Raw genomic sequence first — 24688 nt, forward strand, 5'->3', positions numbered from 1 at the left:
CTGGGTCTCCAATCTCGGGGAAAAGACGGATACCCACTCCTTTTTAATTATCTCCGAGTGCCCCGAGCCCTTACTCAGGGGGGCCTTCCCCAAAACCTGGGTTCGTTGGGGTATCGTGTCTCTGCCAAAAAGGCCCAGCTCTGCAGGACGAAGTTCACCTATCTGGGTTATCTTATCCAAGAGGGGAAGCGCACTTTATCCCGGAGCCGGATCCAGGCGATTCTCCAAATCCCCACGCCACGGACTAAGAGGCAAGTACGGGAATTCCTTGGGGCCGTGGGCTATTACAGACTCTGGATCCTCGGGTTTGCTGGGATCGCCAAGCCTCTGTACTCAGCAACCGGGGGAAAGGAAACAGAACTCAAGTGGACAAAAAACAAAAAAAAAAGCCTTCACCGCACTCAAGACAGCCCTGGTGAGTGCCCCCGTCCTAGCTCTCCCTGACCTGGAGAAGCCCTTCCAACTATTTGTGGCTGAGTCTAAGGGGATCGCAAAAGGAGTTTTGACCCAGACCTTGGGGCCCTGGAAACGCCCCGTGGCTTACTTATCTAAGTGACTGGATCCCGTAGCTGCTGGCTAGCCTGGGTGCCTCCGGGCCATCGCTGCCACTGCCTTCTTGGTAAAAAAAAAAAAAAAAAAAAGCCTCTGAAACTAACGTTTGAGCAGAACCTCCAGGTCACTGCCCCTCATGGTATTGAGGGCTTACTGTGGTCTCCACCAGAGAGGTGGCTGTCAAATGCCAGAGTGACCCAATACCAGGTCCCCCTGTTAGACCCACCTCACAGCAGGAGAAAAGGACATTAAAAACTCCCAGAAAATCCTGACCCTACTGGCCTCCATCTGGGGTCCTACTGCAGTAGCAGTCTTCCATTGCCGGCAGCACCAAAAGGACAAATCAATAGTGTCACAGAAAAACAGGTTTGCCGACCGGACAGCCCGAGACGTCGCCAAAAGACCAGTAGGGCCCCTACAAGTCCTGAGCCTCCATGAGGTCACCCTCCCTCCGGGCCGTATTACACACCAGAAGAAAGGGAATTAGGATATAAACTGGGAGGAACCGAAACAGAAAAAGGATGGATCCAGCTCCCAGATAAAAGGACCTTACTTCCTCAAAGCTTGGGCAGACAAATCGCCGAACAGATCCACAAAAGTATGCATCTAGGTGGTACCAAGCTCGCAGAACTCTTGAGAAAAATTTTTTTCATAAAGGGACTCTATAAGATGACCCAGGACATCGCAAGGAGATGTCAGACTTGTGCTCAAGTGAACTCCAACCCTACTCCCGTCAAGAAACCTGGGCTCCGGTTTAGGGGAGGGTCCCCAGGTGAACATTGGGATTTAGACTTCACTGAGTTGCCACCAGCCAAAGGAGGGTACAAGTACCCCCTCGTCATGGTAGATACTTTCTCAGGATGGCCAGAGGCTTATGCAACCAGACAAGAGACAGCCCAGGTAGTAGTTAAACAATTGGTTTCTGAAATTCTCCCTCGGTTTGGCCTACCGCTATACTTGGGATCTGACAATGGCCTGGCGTTCACCGCCCAGGTCACCCAGTTATTGGCTTCCACCTTAAAAATTAAGTGGAAACTCCACTGCATATATAGACCACAGAGTTCTGGCCAGGTAGAAAGGATGAATCGGACTCTTAAGGAAACCCTAACAAAATTAAAGCTGGAAACTGGCGGTGATTGGGTAAGTCTTCTCCCTTTCGCCCTCCTGAGGGCCCGGTGTACTCTGTATACCCAGGGTTTTACTCCTTATAAAATAATGTTTGGGCATCCTCCTCCACTTCTACCCCGGTTGGGGAAGAGCAGCTGGGGGCCATCAGAAACCATAATCTTCTTAAGTCTTTACAGGCTCTCCAGGTAGCACGGAACACAGCTCAAAATGTGGTGTGTGGAGAGAAAGACCTGGAGACTTCCAGCCCAGTGAGGACTCCTGTTACTAAACCTGGTAAATTAGTCTGGGTCAAAAAGCTCAACCCAGGCCAGCTTAAACCCAGATGGACTGGCTCATTCACGGTGATCCTGAGCACCCCGACTGCGGTTAAGGGACGGTCCCGACAACCGGCTTACAACATCGACCAGCCGCCTATAGGGCCTAGCAAATGTGAGGGAGAAAACAACTTCTACTGTGCTGCCTGAGGCTGTGTCACCCTAGCCCCTTGGACCACGACCGACCAGCACCTAAGATTCCGGAGGGTCGCTCGCCACGGGGGCTCCAGACGCACCGGGGACCTGTCAGACCCCCTCTCCAGGGACTCTCCTAGAACACGTCTGCCCGTGGGGAGCCCACCCAAAACTAACTCTTGACGACGTGCAAGGAAAAGGCACATGCCTTTTCCCAGGCAACTTTCGCATAGAGGATTCTCCTTATTCATCCTCCTGTGTTCAGACCATCATCCTTCCAGAGACAGAGACCGACGGGGAAAACGTCCTTCTCGTCGCCCCCGAAGGGACTTGGTGAGCCTGCACGGAGGGTATCACCCCTTGTGCTTACCTCCCTGCTATCATGAACAACAACTCTTTAGGGCTCTGTATCCTTACCCGTATTCTTCCTCAGATCTATTATCATTCTGGTAAAGGGGGTAAAGAACATCTAGGGTTAGAGCCCCATAGGGCCAGGAGGGCCCCAGTCCTAATCCCACTCTTGATCACATTGGGTGTCGCCGGTTCCACTGCGGTCGATACTGCCTCCCTCGTTAAACAAGACCAAGATTACTGAGAGTTAACTAGACAAGTGGACTTAGACCTCAGTACCCTTGAGGAAACGGTTACAAAACTTAAAAGCTCTCTGAGCTCCCTTGCCGAGGTTGTTCTCCAGAAGAAAAGAGGCCTCGACCTCCTTTTCCTTAAACAAGGAGGACTATGCCTCACCCTGGGGAGAAGCCTGTTGTTTCTATACTAACCATTCTGGGGTCATAAAAAAGTCTTAGCCAGCTTAGACGGAGACTCAAGGAGAGAGAAAAAGAGCGAGCCAGGCAAGGAAACTGGTATGCGAACCTATTTTCCTGGTCCCCATGGCTCCCTACTCTCCTTAGTGCGGCCGCTGGGCCCCTAGTTCTCCTCATCTTAATCGTCACTATCGGACCCTACATGTTTCCATCTCTAGTCAACCTAGTTCACTCTAGGATCCAAGCTGTCAAGGTCCTCATGTTTCGTACTCACTATCAAAACTTAGGCCTAGATGATGCTAACTTCCCAGAAAAAGATCGAGAATCAATGATTTGATTCCTGGGTAAGACCAGTAGGGAATGTGACAAGGAGGTCAAGAAAAGAAAAAAACAAAAAAAACCGTGCCTCAATTCAGTTTAGACAATCTACTTAACAATGGAAGATAAGCAGGTCAGAGCAAAAGTGCCGTGGGAAATTTTCGGCCACCCGAACATATCTTCCGTTAAAACCATGTACCCAGTTAAGCTTACCCCAAAACTAGATATCCTGTTGCTGCAGCAAAGATAAGCAGATCCTGTTGCTGCAGCAAAGATAAGCAGAACATCCCCTTACCCCTGGGAACATTCCCTTAAGGAAAACCTACCCCTGAAAACATCCCCTTAAAAAATAATAACCAGCACCCCTTTTTTCTCCAAGGCACATAAATCAGAAAAAGGACAAGTAACAGAAAAGAATAAATAGGGATGGGAAACAGTGCTCAGGGCTCTCGCTCACTGCTTGCTATGTCAGTGGAGGCTTGAGCCCAGATTCGAATCTGTAATAAAGGCCTTGTTAATTTGTCCAATTCGGCTCCGTGGTCATTTCTTGGGGACTCGCTCCGTAACACTCTCCAGCCACTTCCCTGTCCTGTGTTCTGTCCTCAAAGCTCCCCAGGAATTTCATCATTTTCATAATATACTGTGGCATGTGCTTCAGTGCCACGCTTATGCTGTGCCCTCCATCTGAAATGTTGTTCCCCATTTGTCTGTTGGAGGAGAGCCTGTTTGACTGTTAGACCTCACTCAACAAGTATGAATTCTGAGGATAATTCCTTTTTTCATCTTAGTCTCCCCACTGACTCAGCCTTTCCAAATAAAATGAAGACTCGGAGTTAATTTCCATTCGTTTCGCTTGTGGCTTTGTTAGGATACAGCTCCTACATCTCTGTCCCTTTCCACAAGTTCCTTCCCTATAAATTCTATTTATAGGATTTGCCCCTGTCGTTTTGTAGTCGAGTTCTTTTAGTAGCTTCAAGAGAAGGGGATTTATTTTCTGTGTTTAAGGAGCTGATACAGACGTCCTAATAAATTGTCTTCAAGCATATCTTGCCTGCAGGGAAGGAAAGTACTGAACAGATGGATGGAAACACCTAGTCCCTTACTTTCCCCACCATGAATTCGGTGACTGCTCATTTTGAAAAATTATAAATTGACATTTACTTTAAATTACTTGGCATACTTAAAAAATGGTGCATGAGTTGTACATAAGTGTTAATGCTGCCAGCAGGAAGGCCCAGTTCAGGGTGAGCATTCTAGAAGGTGCTGTTTTCCCATTTAGCCACGCCCCTCCTCCTGCTGCCCCTTAGCAGCCTAAAAGATAAAATGTCATGAACCCTGGAAATCTGTTAGAGATGGAAATCAAGTAGATTAACTCTTTTATTTTCTGAGTGAGCTTAATAGCAGGAATTTACACAGGTATAGAGAAAAGGGACTCCTGCTTGAAAGGCTGCAAGCCCGAGGGCTAAGGTGGGAAACTAAGAAGGGGAGGACTCTGCAGGGGGAAATCAAGTCAGAGACTGTACGATTGCAGGAGCCTTCTTCACATCATTACTGCATCTGAAAAAAATGACTTTTTTGGCAGCTGTTTATGGTCCTTTCATTGGTTCTGAGGAATAGTCACTAGGTAGGTGGGGAAGATAAGACAGCAAAAGGGGAAGAGTTACTCCCTGGCTTATGTTGCTGCTGAGGGCAAAGCTAGGATTTGATCTGCTGCACACTGCCACGTAAATAGGCCAGATGGGTATGAAGTCTCAGTTTCAGGAGAAAGGACTCACACCGAAGAAGTGAGGTCTGAACACACAGGTGCTGTCCTACTAACTGTGGCCACATCAGGCCTTCATGCAGACATGGCCCTGAGAACTTCCCTTTGTGGCGGATGCTCTTCTAGCTTGAAGAGTTCTGCTAATGTTGCTGTAATGTTTGATTAGTAGTAGTTTTAAAAGTGAAACATGAGGAGTAGTTAGAGAAATCTTTCAGATCAAGCAAAATGATCTACCCTAGTTTGTCCATGCCCCCTCCCTTGAAACCCAGACACTCTGGAATATGTGAGAAACAATCCTTAAACCACATGTATGAAATACAAAATTATTCCCTCCCCAACAAAATTTTTTAAAGCATTTTTATTAAAAAAGGATTTTACCATCCGTCAAAGGAGTCACTGTGCAGTTGTTCCAGTGTATGTACAATAGGATTGCATTTGCACCCTACTTTTTAGGATCACATCTGTTGTTGAAGGTGTGTACGAGAAGAAGGCCGGGGAGTTCCCAGTGGCACCTTGAGCTGTATCAAGTGAAGCGTTAGGTTGGGCCTCCAACGCTGAAAACTCCGCTGAGTTCTCTGTCTGGTCAGAAGCAGTTGCCTCCTTTTTTCTCCCCGCACCTTTCGTCTCTCCTGTTCCCTGCCCTGTCCACTGCACCACAGGCTCCTTTGCCGAGGATGAGGGACCTGGGTGTCAAAGCCTTTCTCTCTCCTGACAGGGAAGCTGTTCTGTTTGTTTTCCAAGAAACCTTTTTGCACTTAGGGAATTTTTTTCTTGCCTCTTATGGGAAGTTGCTTCATCATTTCCCAAAAATATACTGCACCTCTTGTTTAGACAGGGTGCCCTTGAAGAGCTTTGGAGCCTGAGGGAGGGGTGGGGATGTTATGAAATCCTTTGTTCCATGCTTTGATGCGAGTTGGAATGCTGGCCGTCTGTGGGCAGCAGTCTCCGAGATTGTCAGGCCTGGGTCCAGGAGTGGGGTGGAGGGAGGGAACACTCCTGGGACGCAAGAGGCGGGGTCTTTTTAAGCATCTAGTCCATGTTGTATCAGCCCTTTGGACACAGGCTCCAGCAGGTGTTTGTCCAGTGCCTTAAATGTGCACAGGCTGGTAAAGTTGGGCTCTCTGCCCTTGTGAGACGCTCGTGGTACCCTGGGGAGACCGGACCCATTCCCGTGTAGCAACAGTGAGCAGAATGGCATGTGACTGTGTGCTAGGTTGTAGCCATGGCTGCTTTAGGACAGAGGAAGAGGACTCCTATAGCAGAAGGCATTAAGATCCGGCCTTGCCTATGGGTCTGGTTTGAATTGACAGAGGAAACAGTGGATGCTGTTGAGAAGAGGGGAAGGAGGAGGAGTTGAGAAGAGTTAGAAGACTGATCTGAGGCCGTGACCGTGGGTGAGTGAGGCAGTATGGGTAGCCTAGTGGGACTTGACACTGGAAAAATGGGACCAGCCAAATCATGGAGAGCCATGCACATCCAGCAGAAACGTTTAGACTTGTAGAAAGAAATCGGCAGCCTTTTGAATATTCTGACAAGAAGGCATCATTAGGGAAAATGTACTTGGGGGAAGATTAGCCTCCCAGGGTAAATTGGGGTTTGCCTCCAGGTGGGCAGTAGGAGGGAGCCCCAACTTCATCCATAGTTCTTGGAAGGAAGTTGTGATGTTAGGTAGTGGGGGAAGAACGGCCTGGCAGAGGCTTCTGCTGTCTTACGTGAGTGTGGTCCCTCAGTACCTGTGGCCTCTGGCCGTCTGCAGCCCCCCTGGCAGGGCACAGCAACTCAGGCCATGAGGTGGCTGGCTGAGTAGGACCAGCTATGGGTGCCATCCTGAGCACAGCTTTGATCAGGCCCCCCTCAGTGTGGAGGTGATGTCACCTGGTGGGCTGGGGGCCCTGGCATAACGTGCAGGTTCCAAGCATCCAGCTGGTCATTTTAGAATGTGATCGGCCAGGAATTAATTGCTTAAGGACGGGTGACACTAGTCACCTTATGCCTAATCAGCAGTGAAAGAGCACTGTTTCCAAATGTTGCCAATGCTGAGTCACGTCACCTTCCCCTGTGCCCCTGTACCCTCCTTAACAATTTTAAATAAGGAATTTGGGTAACTTTGGATTATTAGTAAAATCAAAGAGGACCAGTCAAAAGGGCTCTTAATAAGAGTATCTATCTAGTAGTTGCTGTTGGTGAAAAATGAAGATTGGGGTAAAAAACTTTTGTTGAGAGAGCATATCAAGGACAAACAAGCATAAACATGTTATGCTTATCACAAGATCTATTAATTTCCAGTAGAATGAGAGAAAAGTAAATGATTGCCATGGGAAGTACTTAGATCTCTTAAATGGGACAATGAATGTCAGGTTCAATACCAGCTACGCTGCCTGGGCTACGCCTGCCACTCCCTGCTGACCCACCCCAAGCTCCCTGGCACAGACCCACGGCATGGCCAGTGCAGAACGTCATGTTGCAGCCCTGGGAAGCAAGCGGTTCTTTGGGGATCATCCCAGCCTGTTGCCAGGCCGGGGTGTAGGCCGGGCAGAGGCTATGCTGCCAGCTGTGGCTCTCTGCTGAGAGGTTCGGGGCCCTTGGGCTGGAGAGCTGCTAGGCAGGAACATTTAGCTTGGAGCTTTGAGTCTTTGGCTTTCATCTCATGTTACTACTGCCTTTAAAGACCAGCGCTTTTCCCCCCTTTCCATGGAAGTTGCCAGGCCCCAGATATTCTGTTCTGGATGGCTGGTAGATAAACTGCTCAAACCATTCTGAGTAACCAGTTTGTTACAGCTGAGTAACAAGACGCTCCCTAACCAGGGCCTGGCTTTCAGTGACCTGCCTACACTTGCAGAAAGTGCCGTGGTCTGTGTTATTTTCCTCTGTGCCTCTGAGAGATGAAGGAAGTTAGCTGGGAAAGTTGAGGGCTTGAGTTGGGGAGAAAGCAGCAGGCCCAGAGTTCAGAATCAGTTACTCTGCAACTTCTGTGCTGTTTTGGGGTGTATGGTTTTGTGTAGTTTTGCAGAAGGGCTGCAAGTACAGCCCTAGAGGGCATTAGCTCTAGAGGACATTCCCCACTGGCACAGAGTATGTGAGACACGTTGATTCTGTTTCCCCCTTGCCTATTGGCTCCCATTTGGAGAAGGAATTAATGTTCAACTAACATTATTCTACTGCAAGGTCTGACTGGAGGTGTCTTCAAGGACCCTGAGGATCCCTGATTACATGTGTGATGAGCCTTTTTCCATGAACAAGGCTTGGAGACTGGGGAAACCCAAGAAGAGCTGTCATCCTGAGTAACAGGCCTGTGGCAGGTGCTGCCTGTCTGGACTTCCCTCCTTGCGGTCAATCCTGGCTTCTTTGTAAAATGCAGGTGTGTGTGTTGCTGAGTGCCAAAGACCCTTGGTCCTGGGCACAGTCCTCATTTGTGTCTGGGCCTAACTCAATACATTTTCTCTGGATTCACCAAAATGATGACTCTGGGCCTTTGGAGTAGGGGAGTGAAGGGGCAAGAAATCCAAACTTGCTACCTCGCGAGGCAGTTCTGAAGCAATGCTCTGAGCAGTCAGCTTTTAAACATTTGTCTTAGGGACAACCTGTACTCTGGTACGTTGTAAGTTGACACTCCAGTCGCCTTTGTGTAATGAATTTGGACTTTTGTGCAGCAGCTGAGAAAAGCTTTCAGCAGTGGTGAGACGTGGCTTCCTTCCAGCCCCTAGTGCTCCGAGCAGTGTGGCCAGCTTTATCTGTGCGGCTTGTCTGCTGGAGCAGTCACTGGAATTTTTGTCCCCGTATTTTGTGAGGATGAGTTGAACATGGAAAAATTACACTGCTGATGGTACTTATAAAAAGGGTAGATCTTCTAAAATTGATATAATTGAGGAAAAGATTTTGAAATTAAATGAGTGTGTCAGTAGTGGGGAATTATTAGTGTCAGTTGAACACTTGCTGACTATAAGTAAACAGCCCTGCTCAGTTGTGAAGAATGAAAAAAGAGATGTATAAAATACCCAAATTGTATTGTCCAAGATTGTCTCTAAAAGGTAGAGTATAATTAGGCATTTTACAACCTTGTTTGGACTTCTGAGAACATGACTTCTTATAATATAGTATAAATCTTCTGTTTGACTTTGGGGGCCCTTTTCAGGGAAATAGGGGACTACCTATAACTAGGTTCTGGTGTGATTAAGAGTTGTGCAAAAACAAAACCCTTTTTGTAAGTGTGCAGGGCCCTTCCAAAACTGTGAGAGTTTGTCTTTTGGAATATATTCCATGTTGACCTATTCTCTTAACGGATTAATGCCCTTTCCCATGCATTGTACTCATTTATGAGGTATGATCAAACAATATTGGTGAATGTTTAAATTTAAAAAAAATTATTACAGTATAAGACACATTGCCATTAACCCCCCCTAAATACTCTCCCTCACTTCAAACACACTTATCCCATCGTTCTTGCCACTTTCTGAAGCAGTTCTGGAAGTCCTCTTTCATGAGTGTCTTTAGTTGGACTGTCGTGGCTGCCTCGATGTCCTGAATCATTTTGACTTTGGGGAAGAGCCAGAAGTCACATGGTGCCAGATCCGGTGAATAAGGTGGATGAGGATACACTGTAATGTTTTTATTTGACAGAAATTGCTGTACCAGAAGCGATGTGTGACACGAAGCCTTTCCGTTGTGATCAAGAAATATGGTGAAGGGACAGCCAGGTGGCTCAGTTGGTTAGAGCGCAAGCTCTCAACAAGGTTGCCGGTTCAATTCCCACATGGGATGGTGGGCTGTGCCCCCTGGAACTAAAGACTGAAGACGGCAACTGGACTTGGAGCTGAGCTGCGCCCTCCACAACCAGATTGAAGGACAACGACTTGGAGCTGATGGGCCCTGGAGAAACACACTGTCCCCAATATTCCCCAATAAAATTTAAAAAAGAAAGAAAGCAATATGGTGAATACTGCTGCCGAGTGCCATCCAATGGAAAGTTAGGGATCTTCAATATGGGAAGCGGCGCGTTGAACTATAGTAACAGTGTGTGACAAGTTTCAGCTTGTTCAGTGCAGTCAGTTGGATGTGAGCTGCAGGTGAGAAGGTGTGTTTTAAAGTGTGTCGTAAGTCATGGATCACGAATAACACATTAACGTGAAATGGACAAATGGTTTCATCCTCCATCAGGACAGCACTCCGTGTCACACATCGCTTCTGGTATATGTCAGTTTCTGTCAAATAAAAACATGACGATGTGTCCTCATCCACCTTATTCACCGACTCTGGCACCATGTGACTTCTGGCTCCTCCCCAAAGTCAAAATGACCATGAAAGGTAAATGCTTTGAATCAATTCAGGACATCGAGGCAGCTACGACAACGCAGCTAAAGATACCGTGTTTCCCCGAAAATAAGACCCAGCTCTAATGCGTCTTTTGGAGCAAAAAATTAATGTAAGACCCGGTCTTATTTTACTGTAAGACCCGGTCTTATTTTACTATAAGTAAAATAAGTTATAGTAACTTATAACTTATAGTAAACTTATAACTTATAGTAAATAACTTATAGTAAAATAAGACCGGGTCTTATACAATATAATGTAATATAAGACCAGGTATAATATAATATATAATATAATATAATATAAGCCGGGTCTTATATTAATTTTTGCTCCAAAAGATGCTTTAGAGCTGATTGTCTGGCTAGGTCTTATTTTCGGGGAAACACGGTACGAAAGAGAACTTCCAGAACTGCTTCAGAAAGTGGTAAGAACAATGGGATAAGTGTGTTCAAAGTGAGGGGGAGTATTTTAAGGGGATTAATGGCAGTGTGTCTTTTACTGTAATACTTTTTTAAAATTTAAACATTCACTGTATTGTTTGATCACACCTCGTATATGGTAATTTCTATCACCTTTTTTTCCATTTAGATAGATTTAACCTAGGATTTTAAGCTGTCGGATGGGCTTCTATTTAAAAGGCTGGGCTACTGAAATGTTGCCAGCTTGCTCTATCTGGTAAAGCCCTAAGTTTGGGGAGATAAGAGAAAAACAACCACCAACAAATAACTGTTAATTTTTCGTGTTTTTCAGTCTCGGTCCCTAACTTTGTGGGTATAGAGTTGTTGCGTGTGCGTGCTTTAAGCAACTAAGTTTTTAAGGAAAAAATAACCAGCATCCCACACAAGGACACCATTATAATAGAAAGAGGAAAAAGCTTCTTTAATTATAGCAGTCTCGCAGCCTGCTCCCAGGGCCGGCCGGCCGCGGCACGGAGTTGATAAGCGTACAGTGTCTTTCATACTTGCCATTGCAACATGTTAATTAAGAGAATTCAGCTGTGGCACCAGCTGGGGATGTCTGGCTTTGTGGAAGATTGCAATTAGATGCTTTATTTTCTATTTTCTTTTTCCCCTTTCAACTTTGGTGGAATTCCTTTGAGTAGGGGCTTTTAGTCTCAGCAGTATAAATACTTTAATGTGCCTAATTGTGTAATCATACACTTATACTCCTCTGTGTACACACACATCGTTTTACGGAGTTTCATCCCCTTTTCTAGTACATGAAACACATAGCCTGCTTTTTGGCTGGTAGGGTGGAGCTAGACTCCTCCGTGCAGGAAGAAGAGAAGGAACAGAGACAGTGACTTTCTTCTGGTTGTGATCTGCCCGGAGGCATCCCCCACCTTTATCTCTTTAATAATTAGCATCTCAATAATTCCTTAGCAAAGTCAAGGTAATTTAAATAAAATTGGGCTTTATAATCCTGTCTTTCCATTAATTTGCAAGTGCAGTGTAGTGTTCTTTTCCCCAGTCCTCTGCTCCAGCCAGGCCTGGGTATGGGCCCGGCCCAGAGAGCTTCTGCATGCAGGCACAATGGGATCCATTGATTTCTGCCGAGCCGCCTGTGCAGTAAGGTCCTGTGACCCCAGCTGTTAGAACCGGGACCTGGGAGCAGCTGCTTGCTGAGACCCAGTCCTCCAGGGATAGGCCATCTGCTGCCACGTGAGAGAACCCTGGGAAAGGAATTGATGACAAGGTATCTTTGTATTCCTTCTCTCTGCTCCAGTCCCTCCAGATCTTTCCCCACCCCCCTCACCGAGGCACACTTGAGAAGCATGAGGAATCTACACTCGAAAACTCACGTGCTTTTCCCCTCTTGTCTTTCCCTCATCCCCACTCCACCACATCAGCGTACCCAGCTCCATGGACAAAGATTTTCCAGAGTAGGCAGCAGACTTACGTGGCTGGTTTCTTCAGCTGGGTTAGTACTAGAGGGTCGACTTGCATTTTATTATTAATAATATGGCTTTGCATTTTAGGACTGGAAGGTTCCTTAAAATCTCATTTTATAGAAGAAAACCCCAAGATTTTTCATTCCTTATCTTTGTATTCAGGGCTCTCCTTGTTCTGGCGTCAGCCTGATTTTCTTAATTTCCAGCTCTCTTCTGTGAAACCTGAATCATTTGCTGGTTTCCGTACTCATACCACCTCTTCTTGCTTCTCTGCCTTTGCTTGTATCCCTATATCCTCATGTTTTCTTCCCACTCTCCTTTATTTCAGTCACAATCCCATAATCACAGTCTTTTATTCAATGGCCACAATCCTACTTCCCCCTATAGTCAGTCCTGATACCATTTCTTCCTTCTGATCTCTTCCTCATTGGATTAGTCCTTCTGCAGAACTTCCCGTTGTAGCCCATATTGACTTGTAACGTGTGTCTATAATGGTTACTTATTGGACACTAAGCTCTCAGAGACTAGGGCCTCTATCTTATTCATCTTCCTACGCTCCTTCCCCCATTGCCTGCCAATGTTTTGGTACTTAGTAAAAACTTGTTTAATTATGAATGTAGAAATGTAACCCTTGCATGAACTCTAGGAAGTAAACAGAGTAGATATTACTGTTCTTATAACCTGGTTGGGGTTCCTTATCTATATCCCCAAAGAGTATGAAGTCTCCTCAGGGACAGAACCATTTATTATTATTTACTCTTGAATTTCTAGCACCAACTTGGCATATTGGTAAGCGCTCAATAGATTTGTTAAATTAGTAAACGAATTCCTATTGGGAAAGTGAAACCAAGAAAGAATAAGAATTAACACTCGTGGGGGCTGCCGGTTGGCTCAGTTGGTTAGAACGCGGTGCTCTTGACAACAAGGTTGCTGGTTCTATCTCCACATGGGCCACTCACTGTGAGCTGCACCCTCCACAACTGGATTGAAACAACTACTTGACTTGAATCTGATGGGTCCTGGAAAAACACACTTAAATAAGTAAAAGTTTTTTAAAACTAACAAAAAAAAGAATTAAAACACTTGCAAATATTTCTTATTCTCTTTTGGGTGAAAGTTATTAAACCCATTCTTTTTTTTTTTTTTTTTAAGATTTTATTGGGGAAGTGGAACAGGACTTTATTGGGGAACAGTGTGTACTTCCAGGACTTTTTCCAAGTCCAGTTGTTCTTTCAATCTTAGTTGTGGAGAGTGCCATTCAGCTTCAAGTTGTCCTTTCAGTCTTAGTTGTGGAGGGCGCAGCTCAGCTCCAGGTCCAATTGCTGTTGTTAGTTGCAGGGGGCGCAGCCCACCATCCTTTGCGGGAATCGAACCAGCAATCTTGTGGTTGAGAGCCCACTGGCCAATGTGGGAATCGAACCGGCAGCCTTCAGCTTTAGGAGCATGGAGCTCCAACGGCCGGCCCTAAACCCATTCTTTGAAAGACAAAAGATTAAAGGATTTTTTTCTGCTGACCAGTGTGACATTTGGACATACATGTAGGTACCTACTGACACACAGAATGGGTAAGGCAGCCACAGGAAGCATCTTCTGATCAGGAATCTTGGACCGGTCAGTCAAAGTGGCTTCGCAGAGTCAGGGTCCAGAGACCAAGGGAGGCCAGGGGAGACGACAGGAACATGGGCCTCAGTGTGAATAAAGGGCAGTTGAGACCCTCCCCCTTACTCTGACCAGGTCCAGACCCAAGCTTCACTAATCTGTTTTGAGTTCTCTGCTGAGCGATCAAGGAGACTCAGCAATCTGCTAAAGCGCCAGGCCGGTACATATATATGCAGGACGAAATCAAAGACAAGCAGGTCCCAGGCATGTGGGAAAGCACCTTGAGGGCTAGGTGCTCTGCTTTGAACTTCAGGGATTTATGTGGATTCCTCTTGTTTTTCAAGTTCCTTAGAGGCTTCAGTCAGGCTTTCTCAGAGAAAAGGATGTGGGAAGAATTCTCAGGAGGGGAGAGGCTCTTCTGTACTGCCTGGGAGGAGGAGCGGGCTCTGCGAGGAGCATTCTGGCCTGCAGCCCCTGGACTGACCTCCATCGGCCCGTATGGCCTAGAATTTTAGAAAGACCCCAATGTCGAAAGTAGGGAAGAGCGAAAAAGCCCTGGGTGGATTTCATTCCTCCCTGCCCTGATCAGCTGATGAGAGCACAGGGTGATGAGAGCACAGGGTGACGAGTTCCCCCGCTGGGAGGTGCAGAGGAAACCCAGAAGGCACCACAGGCCGCTTTTCCTGTGGTGGCCACGAGAGAGAGTAGTTTCAGACAGGTGCTTTAAAGAATAGAACCTCATCCCCCACTAGACGAGGAGGAATGTCTAGATCAGTGGCCTTGGTAACTTTTGACTCCATCTACCCACGTTCATTTGGCAGTGTTGCTTTCCCTCGTTGGTTCAGAGATGAGAAGGGCAAGACCCGTGGTCCTGGCAGACTTATTCCACCACCACCACCACCCCAAAAAAGAAAAGAATCTTTTCTTTTCCCTTTTATATTTCCTAGTCCCTGTCTCGTGGGCAGGTCAGCCCCTACATGGTCTGTATGCCTTAGCGTCGTGATCTGTGAGTTATACCTTGTCTGTCCTGAGGAGGCCCCGTCCCCTTTCTTCAGAAAATTCCATTCAGACCTTTACCCCTCAATGACTGGTGAGTGTTTTTCTAACAACTATAGTGTTTTGCTGGTTTTAGGTACCACCATCCTCAGCTGATTTCTGCCACCGTCCGTAAGGACTGTTTTCTGATGATTTCCTTTCATCCTCTGCAGCTGTGTGGGCCTGTGCGCAGCAGTGGTCTGTTGAGCAGCCGAGAGGAGGAAAATACTGCTTGACTCCCTGGTGGTACATGGCAGAGGCTGTTCATTTGGGACTTTGTAAGGGACGCCCCAGTGACGCTGTACGTTCTGACGCTGGCAGAAAGGTCGCCCTCTGTCTGTCTAGGTTGCACCCCCAGTCTGCGTTTCGTGGCAGTCTTTTCTTCACATGTCCCTCTTGGAAGACTTACATTCCCAGTTGAAAATGCTCCCATACCTTTCCCACTTGCATCTTCGGTATCTGTAATGCTTAAATAGCGCCATTGTTTATAGTGCTCAGAGATTAGTGAAGGAAACTGTCTGTCTTGCCTTGTTCCCCCCACTTCTCTGGAAAAATGTGGCCCCACTTGAGATGTGAGCCAAGTCTTCTAGGCACAGGTAAACTCACCAGTCCACATTCTTCTACAAACAGGATTCCAAAAGAACCCCACCCCCATGTTACACTTCTGTAGGTCTTGGGGCAAATGTTTCCAGTGACATCTATTAATAAAATCTAGGAGCTTTCCTATAATACAGAGGAGGGCAAGCCAGAGTTTGAATTTACACTCTTAATACTTAGTAGCCCTGTAACCTCAGGCTATTACTAAATTTTTCAAAGACTTAGTTTCTTCTGCTGAGCAAATTGAGTCTTATAGCAGTTTCCTCACAGGGCAGGACAATTAAATAGGATGACAGCTGCGAAGCGCCCATGTAGTGCCTGGAATAAAGGTTAACTCTCGTCCTCACTTCTACCCTGCTGGACAGCAGACATCTTTACATTTATTTTATATTTAAATTTGTGTTTCTTGGAGGCCTACTGTGTGTTCTTGGCACTGGACGTGGCATTAGGAGTTACCATTCAATTGTAGAGTTGGAAATGAAACCACAGCTGTGAACTTTGTTTCCAAGAGTTCAATCCTGTTTTAAACTCCAAGGCAGTCTCCTAAATTAATTATCACCCGCTCACCGATTACCCTTCTGAGGTTGGACGGTGCCTTAAGCAGCTGACTAGGGAAGCCTGCATCCTCCTGGGGGTGGGGGACTGTAGGGGCACGGCAAATCCAAGTGCAGCTTAGTTAGATGCCAGTGTGAAGGAGACCAAACCAGGGAGTAGCGAGTGCTCATGAAGTAAAGAAACGCTGACTGCTTTCTCTTCACCCTTTAACTACCACTCTCAAGGGGAACATAGCAGTGTTTGTCACTGCACACAGAGTGGCCTGCCATCCCTCATCCTGGGTTGATGGTGGGGGACAACTGTGGACTGCTCTGTAGGTCACTGCACTGCATGGATGGCTGTAGATACTGCGTGGCCCCAGCCTGGGCAGTAGGATGAAGGAGAATGGTCCTCCTGCTTGCCCTTCTTTTAGCAGTCATAGTAGTCAGGGGACTGGGGGTACAGCCCCAGGTGGCAGCCCCTTCCCCCAAGTCCCTGAGCTGTGAGAACAAGAGGGGGTGAAAGGGTAGCAGGTCATATGGGAGCCATTCGTCAGTCCAGAGCCGCCCAGGTTGTTCTGTGAAGGGAAGTGGCGAAAGGGGCTGGCGTATTACTGAACTGGAGCAAGGGGAGAGAAAAGCAAGCTCCCCCAAGTGCTCATCTTGCTCTGTTCTCTGCCTGTCCCCTCTCCAGATATCCAGAAATTTCTGTAACAATCCTTTTTCTTTTCTTTGCCAAAGTCTTTGCCCTTCCAGAGGTAAGGGTTTAGTTTGCTATGTGAAAGTACATGTAGAGAATTTATCAGTGCCTGATACATGCTAGGCACGATGCAGGACGCTTCCAGGTACAGTTTTATCAGTCCTCCCGGACCTGCGTGGAGGGAGGTACTGACCGTTAAAGAGTGAGGCTCAGGAGAGCTCAGGCAGCTGACGGGGTCGCAGAGCCCGCCCCTGGTCAAGCCCAGATTGCTTGGTCTGATCCCCAAAGCTGTGCTCTGACCCCAGCCCCCATGGCCCTGCTCCTCGTAGGGCTCTTTGCTGTTGTCTGTTCTGGAAACTTATCTCAAATCAGAAACCACCTGACCCTTTGCAGTTAGAAACAAGACGGTGCCTTGAAATGGGGGCAAAATTTTGCAAGTTAAGTAGTTTTCTACTAAGCATCTACTCTCTGTCAGATTCTGTGCCAAGAACTGGGGGGTACAAAAATGAGCAGAGCAAACGCTCGCCCTACAGTTTGGGTGGGTGGGTAGGTGGGGTTAGTAGAGTTGGAGGAAGAACTGACCCATGAGAAAGCAGTTGCAGAGACAGTGTGGTGATAGTTTACGGAGAGGATGAAGATGTCATAAGAATACAGGAAAAATAAAGTTTCTGTTTATTGAACACTTAGAGTGTGACAGACCCAACACCAGGTATTTTACCTGCATAATTGTGATAAATCTGCACAGCAGCTCTGTGAGGTCAACACCTGTTGCACCCCCATTTTACAGCCAAGGGGGAGGAAGCCCTGCCTACGCCCACATGGTGGGTAACTGGCAGAGCAGCACACACGGGCTCTCTCATTTTAGCCCCGTGCTGGTAAGCTCTGCCCCGTGCTGCTTGATTCTCTCCAGAACTTCTCTTTGGGACGTTTTGGTTTCCTGGAGCAAGACCGTTCCAAGGTGACCTTGGAACTGAATCTTGAAAGATGGGTAGGGTTGCAGCTGATCTGACCACATGTGCTTTCAGGGCAGGGGTTCCAGGCTGAGGAGAGAAATAGCACTTCTTCTTTCGGAATGACTAAGGACTTTGGTGGCTGCTTCCAAGTGACAAGAGTTTTCATGTTTGGGGCAGGGTTCAATAAAGAAAGTGTTCCTTCTTGTTGGCTATGAAGCTGCTGGCTGGCATTTCCCCTCACCTGTGAGGTGGAGTGAGTGAGGGACCCACACGTAAAACAAGATGGACTGGCTCTGAAGCCAGACCCACCCATGAGTCGCAGGGCTTGGGCTGGGCCCTCAGAGGAGCTGTGGGGGGCAGCCTAAGCCATGAGTGGTTTCTTTCTGTTCCCCCATCCCGACTCCAGGGCCACACCCTGGGAAAGGCTGGCCTTCCCCTCGCATGTGGGAAGTTCTCATGAGAAAAAGGATTCTGTCTGGACAATGGGCTTCCTGTCTGACTGCTGGGAAGGGTTGTCTTAGAGAAGAGGGAGGCTGCACATGGCGTGAGAAATCGTCTCTTCCCGATCACTGCAGCCAGCTTTAGACTTTTCACTATTTGAGTGGAGGGCCAGGCAGGCAGAAAGCCAGGGAGAGCCATGGACAGAAGCAGCCCTTGGGTATCTCTTGAGTAATTGAACTCCTGCCTGTTTCCCTGCCCCCACCTGCCTCAGCAGATGTAGTAGCTTCTGCACAGACAGGATGCTTCTCCTTAAGCCTCTCACACCCTGTGTTCAATTCAAAAACCATGGTGACTGCAGGACTTTTATGAAGGAAACTCAAATAGCTGGTGAGGCCAGCCACCCACTCAACTTTAGACAAATTTGCAAACGTCAGAAGAGACTACAGAGGTCATCTAATTCGGTGCCTCAGTACTAAAACAGGCCTGGAGAGGCCAGTGTCCACGGCAGTACCCAGATTGTCTGTCATTGGGCTCCCCTCTGTGTGCCTCCCTTTCCAGAGGAGAATCTGGGCTCAGAAATCCTGTTACTGCCTAGTGCCATGGGCAGTCCTGCCCCTTGCTGAGTGACCGTGAGCAAGTTTCTTAACCTCATTCAATTTGCTCATCTCATGTTGTAACATGTTTCTTACAGGGTTTTTTGAAGCTTAAATGAGGTAAGTGCTTAAACTAGTGCTTGGAATATAGTAGATGGTCAATAAATGTGACCTATTATTACTGAGATTTAAAGGGGCCTCAGAAGGAACCTTTTGACTGTAATTAGATAATGGCCATTAAACCGCTCTGCATTTGTTTGGAATACCCATCCCAGCTGTCTTGGGAGGCTTTCTTGAGGAAAATCCCCTTCCCTTTGAACTAGCCTGCTCACACTGTATAATGACTTTCCTTTCACATACGGAGTAGCTCCATGTTCCCAAAGCTGCAGAGGGGGAGCTGCAGCATAGGCTGGTGTGCTACCCTGTCAGCAGGCCCAGGTTTCCTCAGTGCTTAGGAGCGAGGCTGCCTCATGAATCCAGCTTCAGGATTTACAGGTGTGTGGTTTGGGGCAAATTTCTCAACTCAGCTGAGCCTCTTTGTTCTTCTCTGTAAAAGGAAGAAAATGTAGTACTTGTTTCATATAAAGAGAGACCTCAGAAGCGTGCCTGGCGTATTCAATACACTTTGTAGTAATTATCTTCCTCGTCTTCTGTTCCTTCCCCAAAAGAAAAACCTACACATTTGAACACCTTTTTGCTCTGTTCTCACCTGGATTTTTCTCTGGCTCTCTGTGCTCCTAACAAACCATTTGGGACTAGAAGTAGAAATAGGGCCTTCATATAGCAGGAAAAGGTTTTGGGAGCGAGCACGTTGGCGAAGCTTTTAAAACAACCCGACGGGACGGACCCTCAGTGCTCAATGCTGTCCCCACACCTGCAGTTGAACCTAATATTCCATGCCCTGTGGCGTGATGCTGAACCCTTTCCACTGTTTCCAGGTCCCCAGACTCATGCTGACTCTCAGACACAGACTTCCTCTGCATTGAGCACCTGTGCTGCCCAGCGCGGTGGCCACTCGACCCATGTGTCTACTGGGAAATTTAGAACGACCCGTGTGTATTTCTGTTGGACAGTGCCGTGCTGGATATATGTTTTTCATCCTTTGCATCCTTCCCTCCTTACTTTTCACTCTATTTCTCTTCTACGCCGGGACCTGTCACCTTCCTCTGGCTGCCAGCAGTGCTCAGATGAGCCTGTCTGCCCAGCAGGACACCCCAGGCTAACAGAAAAGTGCACCTTTGAACATCACCTTCTTTGATTTCCATTGGAGTTGGCTGTGTGCGCGTCTGTGTCCCCCTAGCTTCTAAGCATTTGAGGGCACAGGCCTGTCACATTCAGTTCTATGGCCCTCCTGGGGTGTCTTGTGTGGTGATCACACCTGCTTTAATCATTGATGGAATCACAACCAAATAGGAACATGGACGATTCTGCCTCCGCTGTGTCCCTGATGATTACGATGGCCATACTGGGGTGCTGGGCTTGGGGAGCCTCTTTCTGCTCCCCTAAATTCCCAGAAATCCTTCTTCAGCCAGCCTATTTTTCAGCACTCTGATTAAGCACCTGTTTCTCTGTACCCAGTTTAGTTCTGCTGCACTGATTGTTTTGTCTAAAATGACATTATTTCAGAGCTGTGAGTGCACACGACAGTTTCTCAAGCCTCAGTCACTGTGTTCGGAAGTGTCATGTGTGCTTGACACTGTCGTCAACCAGAAACCTCTTTTGTTGCTAGCCTTTTAAAAATGCGTGAGGTATTTAAACATCTGCTTCCCCTCCTCAAGCTGATTTCACATTCCCTCCTCCCCATGCCTCATTTTGAAGGGGTTTGAGTATTTGTTCAGTTCGTTAAACTGAACGCTGTGACCCTGGGGCCTTTCCTAGAGCTTGTTTTGATTTGCTTTTTATGAACTCTTATGAAAGTTTGTTTTGTTTTAATTTGCTGCCACTTCCTCAAAAGCAAGTCCCCAAACAACAAATGCAAAGAACATTTGAAGAGCTGACTAAGGAGTGTTACTGGTTTTTACTGGGGGCTTAGGCTGTGGTGACGCCGTGGTGGAAGTGTCACTGGACCGTTTTGCTTCTCCTCCATCTGCGCCATCACCAGCTGGTGGCATGGCTGGCCTGTCCCTGCATGACTACTGTGCACGGCCCGGGCCCCTGAAGAATTACCTCACGGCTTCCTGTGCTCGCCAGAGCCAGAGTGGCTGAGGGAGACAGTGGAAAGCAGAGAGGGAAACTAAGGAGAATTGATTTTTTTTCCCCTGTAAAATTTCCATCTTTTGGCTTTCTCTCTCTCTTTTTAAAATTATGCAGCTTTGCCAAATCAGATGAGTTTATTGTCTTCTTGAGGTTAAGAACAGAGCTTGAAACTCCCTCTGCGGACGTGGGGCTGTCAGACAGCGAGCCGGATGCTCAGATTAAGTCAGCCTCTTGCCCAGAACAGTGGCTTCTGGAAGCCACTGGATGATTTATTTGTTCTTCCTGATCTTTCCTTTCCTGTGCTAATAACCCTGCCCGTCACTGAGAGGGTCCTCGCCAACACCTGCCTTTGCCAAGACTCGCCCACTCTGCTCTTCGACCGCACAAGAAGGCTGCGTTTTTTTCTTGATTTCTTGGTGTCTTAAAATGACCTTGCCTTTTTTTTTCCTTCTAAGTCCTCCTTATTTCCTTCTTGGACCAGGGGCAGCCAGCCTCTTTACGATGCTGAACCTTGTGTACTTTTGTTGCCTTTGTGTGACCTTCATAGATCAACATAGAAGAACTCTTGTACAGTTTATTTTACCATACTAGGGTGGCTATACTGTACATACTGTAAAGATTCTCTCTACCTCTGGTCCATCTTACATCAGATTTAGCTTCTCTTGTAATTCTGCCCTTCTCAAGACCCTTCAGAGGCTCCCCTTTTCATTTGAATATAGTGTGGACACTCCCTGTTGCAGTCAAGATGGTTTAATTGCTCTTTACATTTTTGTAGGGGGCACAATTTTTCTTGATTATATTATGCAACCCAGCTGACCTGAGCTACTACTCTGGACTTAACCTGCTCTTTTGTACTTCAGTGCATTTGCTTCAAACTGCCACCTCCTATCCTGAGGACGTAAAGTCCCGTTTGAAATGCTGCTTTCTTCAGGGGCCTTTCCTCATGTCCCCCACACAAGATGGGATCTCTCCTTTCAGCTCCCTCTTCTAACACTAATCACATTCTTTGACATGTCTTAGAATAAATCTGTGTAGAATATCTTAGGAAGAAGACAGAAGAAATTGATACGGTGTTTAGAGAGAGGGACTGAGTGACTAGGGCATGGAGAAGGGCTCACTTTTTACTGTACATTCTTCTTAGTTTTTTAATTTTATACTATGTATACTCATATACTTCCTTTTTTCTATGAAAGTATTATGTGCATAACAAAGATCCAATCTGTATAACGCTATAAAAGAATACTGGAGAGTATAACCTCAGAGTAGGGAAAGTGTCCTTAAACAAGACACAAAACCCAGGAGCCAGAAAGAAAATGACTTTTAAAATATGTGTGTGCTTATTTGTCATATCTCTATGTAGCTACAAGTACCTGAAGTGTTGATCTTTCTACCTATTTCCAGAGCACGGTACAATGACCCCTACACAGTAATCAATGAATATTAATTGAATTGAAATTGAATTGCAAGTCACTTCTTTGTAGACCTTACTTCTTTTTATAAAATGAGAGCCAGTGACCTTCAGGGTCCTGCTCAAAGATTCTGTGAGTATATGGCTTTATGAGCAGAAATTCCCAGCAACACAGGAGCAGCTCTTCCCCTGAGACCATCTTTCCCAGCACACTGGACAGTGTGGGTCCTGCCTGCTTCCAGGGGCTGCCCTGGAGTGCTCGGCATTAATTATGCGGAGGAAATGAACCAATTAGACATAGTAAGAGGAGAGCCAGGGGATCTGTGGCAGGCTTGTTGCCCTGAACAAAAGAGGGAAAGTATAAAGGGTGAAACAGTTTGCTGAGGTTTCTTTGGAAATTTAGCTGGCCAGCTCTTTGAACTACTTGGCCAAAGTTTAGATAGGCTCCAGAATGCATGTTTGCCTCTGTCTCCCTCCTGTTCAAGACTTTGGACGAGGTGGGTGGTGTGGGAACCGTCTGGAGAGGGGAGTGAGGAGACTTATTTGGGCTTATCTTCTAGTTTCAGAGAAGCTGCCCAGACTTTTCCGGATCTCTGTGGCACATACCCCAGCTTTGTTTTGTTAACGAGCTCTTTAAAAATGGAGACTTGGGGCTCAGTTGGTGAGAGCTCGAGCTCTGAACAATAGGGTTGCCAGTTCGATTCCCACATGGGCCAGTGAGCTGCGCCCTCCACAACTAGATTAAAGACAACAAGCTGCTGCTGAGCTGCTGGAGGGGCGGCCGGATGGCTCAGTTGGTTAGAGCGCGAGCTCTCAACAAGGCTGCCGGTTCAATTCCCGCATGGGATGGTGGGCTGTGTCCCCTGCAACCAAACATTGAAAACGGCAACTGGACCTGGAGCTGAGCTGCACCCTCCACAACTAGATTAAAGCACAAGGACTTGGAGCTGATAGCCTCTGGAGAAACACACTGTTCCCCAATATTCCCCAATAAGAAAAAAATTGGAGTCTTTTCTCTCTATCTTAGTGCTAAGCAGCTGGAGGGCAGGGAGCCATTGTCCCCTGTTAGACGCGTTATCCAGCCCCAGACTGGCTAGCAGTCAGCTTGCTAATAGCAGTTTGTAGGTTGAAGGGAAGTGGTATTTGGTGAGATGCTGGAAGGGCACCTCTGTGTGAGTGCTGGGTGGGCCTGTGAATGGGAGAGCACCTATTTCCATTCACAGTGACTCCAGGTCTGTTAGAGGAAGTGAGAAAAGAAACCCACAGATCCTATTCTCATACTGATGTCCTTGTGGTCTCCAGGGTGGGGCGGAGAATCCATCAGCCAAATCCAATGTCCTTTGCAAACTTGTGTCTTTCTTGCATTCGTGAGACTGTAGGAAGTTGAAGTTAGTGGGTTTCTGGCCGTCCCGCCAGCGCGCCTTCTCTCTCAGCTTAGCTTTCCAGACAGTGATCCCTTAGTGTCCACACTGTGGCCCTCCTATCTTAGCTAAGTACACCCCGTAGTCCACTGCCTGGGGACTCAGTCCTGCAGTGTTGGGCCAGGGTCAGAAGGCCAGGCCATGGAATCAGGTCACCCTCCCCAGGGCTGCTCAGACCTTCCAGCTCCTCTGACTCACCATTTCTGCAACTTATCCACATCCCCCAACTGGCCTGTTTGAATGGGAGGTAACTTAGATACACACTCTTCATTAGCTCATGGGGTAGAAGCAGTGTCTCCTGCTGGAAAGAGCACAGATACTAAAACCAGAAGACTTGACTCTGCTCCCAGGACTGCCATTTACTCTGCCTTACGCATAGCTAAATGTCATTTAACTTTTGTGGGACTCAGTTTCCTCATCTTCAAAGGGGAGTCATGATAACTACCTCATGGAGCTGTCAGACGAATACGTAAGATAGGAAGTGAAGAGACTTTTAAAACTAGATAGTCCTGAATGAAAAATGTGGATTTACTGTGGGCTGGAGACACCCGATGCCGTGACTAGTCTGGAAATGGGAGGTACTCCCTGCAAATCCATCAGAAATCTTCTCTGCCGCCAAGATGGTGCATTTATATTACACGATGAAGTCCTTTCTGGTATTGATATTGGAAATAAGGCTACAATTTCCCCCACAGGTTAAGAGTATTGTACCACCTTTTGCTGATTCATTGTGTGTTTCATTAGGTATTATTAAAACCATATTATGTGCTAGATCTCTGAGTTCAGGACTTGGTCAGAGTCTACCATTCAATTGTGGATGCAGCTCTCTTAAGGAGCAGTGGGGAGAGGAAGGGAAAATTTTGCAAGCAGCCAGACTTCCCTTGTTGCCAGCGCACTTCCTCTCTCAGTGGCAACCTGAATTTCCAGGGCTTGAGCAACAGCCTTTCCATTGGACCAGCTCTGCTGCTCTTGTGTTTCTTGTTGAGGCTTCAGAACTCACCCCCTCCGTGTCACTGAGAGGACTCCCACTAGAAATCCTCA

General features: G+C 47.1%; 1 protein-coding gene across 3 annotated transcripts in view; it reads left to right on the plus strand.

Annotated features, from left to right (window-relative positions):
* SUSD6 (sushi domain containing 6) overlaps positions 1-24688 on the plus strand; it is a 138384-nt gene that overhangs the window by 99706 nt on the left and 13990 nt on the right. The gene's annotated exons all lie outside the window — the stretch shown is intronic.

Source organism: Rhinolophus hipposideros, assembly GCF_964194185.1.
Source record: "Rhinolophus hipposideros genome assembly, chromosome: 5".
NCBI lineage: Eukaryota > Metazoa > Chordata > Mammalia > Chiroptera > Rhinolophidae > Rhinolophus > Rhinolophus hipposideros.